This window comes from Montipora foliosa, chromosome 3 (assembly GCF_036669935.1).
Source record: "Montipora foliosa isolate CH-2021 chromosome 3, ASM3666993v2, whole genome shotgun sequence".
NCBI classification, from domain to species: Eukaryota; Metazoa; Cnidaria; class Anthozoa; order Scleractinia; family Acroporidae; genus Montipora; species Montipora foliosa.
In genome coordinates, this window is record NC_090871.1 from 64,672,125 (window position 1) to 64,674,467 (window position 2,343).

The 2,343-nt window shown below is 43.0% G+C and overlaps 1 pseudogene; it reads right to left on the reverse strand.

Annotated features, from left to right (window-relative positions):
* Nucleotides 1-1,791: 1,791 nt before the first annotated feature.
* The window catches only part of LOC137996226 (uncharacterized), an 830-nt pseudogene continuing 278 nt past the window's right edge, over nt 1,792-2,343 (reverse strand).

A 2,343-nucleotide genomic window follows, 5' to 3' on the forward strand; every position in this document is an offset into this window, starting at 1 on the left:
TCTCTTGTTCAAACAATCCTTCAGCGCATGCGTAAATGGTCTGGCTCTCGAACCAATAAAAGATGCTGGTTTTTACAAGGAATTGACATTTCAGTTGATTCTACAGGCATAAACGTAAGGTAAGAACCTTGCGTGTCTGGTCTTCTCGAGGCAGAGGTGAGAGATGGTTTCATGCAGACTTGGTGGCCTAAAATTAAGGCATGGCGGTTCACGAGTGAAAATGTCTCTCTGGCCTTTCTGTGGACGAATTCCGGGACCTACCGATACAGTTTGGACAAGTTTTGAAAGCTAAAAACTTCAATCGGTGCTGTATTTTGCTGGTAGGACTGGGTGGCCCGACACTTATAAAATAATCAATGAAATGAGAATCGGGGGGCTTTCCTTGTCATGGAGTGGCAGAATTACCCAGAATTCTTTTTGAGCATGAACGAGGCAACTTGAGAAGCACGAGACTGGCCCTCATCAAATGGCTAAAGCGCGGCCAGAAGAAAAAGCAGTGAGATGAAGATCTCTAGCCAGGTACTAAGGAGTAGCCCTGGTGTGTGCTGTGAACGTAGGACTTTTGATTTTCTGAAAACGTTTTTATCATAGAAAATTCGGGACAAAGTAGTGCTTTTTTTCGCTGTTATCCTCGTGGCAAATTTATTTTCAAAGAAAGGGTATAATGTAAATAAGAGAATAACGAGATTTATGTTTGCAAATTACCTGTCCTCTTACCACTTAAGTCAAATTCTACATCTCTATGCAATAAGCGCATTCAAAATCTTATGCGTTATCGTCGCGGAAATGACATTCTGTCCCTCAATAAACCTAAAACAACCAATTTTGGTCTTAGTTCTTTTTTTTACGTATCCGCTAAGATGCGGAATGCGCTACCTGATTTTATGCGTAGCACTGAGTTTACCAGTTTTAAAGTAGAGAATCTAAGACCGCATTTTGTACAGCGGCTTTTCTTTTTCAATAATATATCTTTGAAAATCATTTATTTAGTTATGTATCTGTATAAGCTATGTATTCTAGTTGTAAATGTAATGTCTCGAAGACATTGGCTGTGTAGTTATTCTGAAATTCCAGATGAAACAAAGTTTATGCATGTATGCATGTTACCTTCAGCAGGGCGCGTGCGCGCAGTTTGTAATCTTCGACTCCAGTGTTTACCATATGACAGATAAAATGACTTTTGCCTTAAATATATAAGCCATCGAAATCTTCAGATAAATTGTAATGACAAGGGCGGTTTGGAGCTGTGAGTAGGCGTGGGATTTGTCTCATATGGCTTAGGGGCCGACATATCTCTCCCTCAATGCCGTACCGGGAGGCATGGTCGGTAGCAGAAAGCAGCGAAGGGCCAACTGCGTCCAAAAGCGATCGCACGGGCCAAAATCCCGGGATGACTCGTTTGGTACGACGCTCCAGCGCCACGTCTGGAGGTACTGCATTTTTCTCTCTTGTTCAAACAATCCTTCAGCGCATGCGTAAATGTTCTAGTGTTGGTCTTGGCAATGACTTTTTGATCTTGCTTCAAAGCTATGCATTAACCACGGTTATTGAGAAGCCAATTAAGGATTCGAAATGACTCTGCCGCACGAATTGACAATATCCTCGTTCACCAAATTCACGGATATGGGATCCGTTTTTAGTGGCAATGCGGTGTCAGACGTTAGTGATCTGCCTTTGACCTTCCCTGCAACTAAAATTATTGCTCCCAGCTTCGCGAGTTTTCAATTTTCTCTGAGGATGCATTCTCTCAATGATCTCGAGCTTATTGACTGGGAGAGTTCAGGCCCAACTTTAATTTATAGCTAAAAGTTGTTCCAACACTCGCCGTGCACATTTCGTTTTGTCGTGAAGAATAGCAAAAAGGAAACTGCCCTCGATAACCTTGCAGGCGCGTTCAAACTGGTATAATAGATGAGCTTCGAACAACGCTGGGTCATCGGTGTAAATGTTCACTGTCCAGTGTGCGAACACTACCCTAGGCGAGAGGACACCGAAGCTCACAGATCTCGGAGGAACTTCTTCGGTGTGGGAATTTTCGGCGGCGACGTAAATATCGCCGTATTCCTGTGCCAGGTAGTCGATATTTGATCGGAGTGGCTCAATAAGAGTGGATTCCATGTTTATCAGGTTGTGTGGAAACAATTTCCTAGCTACCGTGGGAGCAAAAACATCATCGCAAAGACGGTGCTTTCTGAGGTCTGAGGGATGCTTTTTGGAGCGAAGCAGGCCAAATTCATCTGGAATCCAAGGGACTTAAATGATCGATAAGCGGAATATTGCCCATACGTTACGAGGCGGTGTCTTGAAATATTTGGAAATCTTATTCGTATAAATTCAGTTACC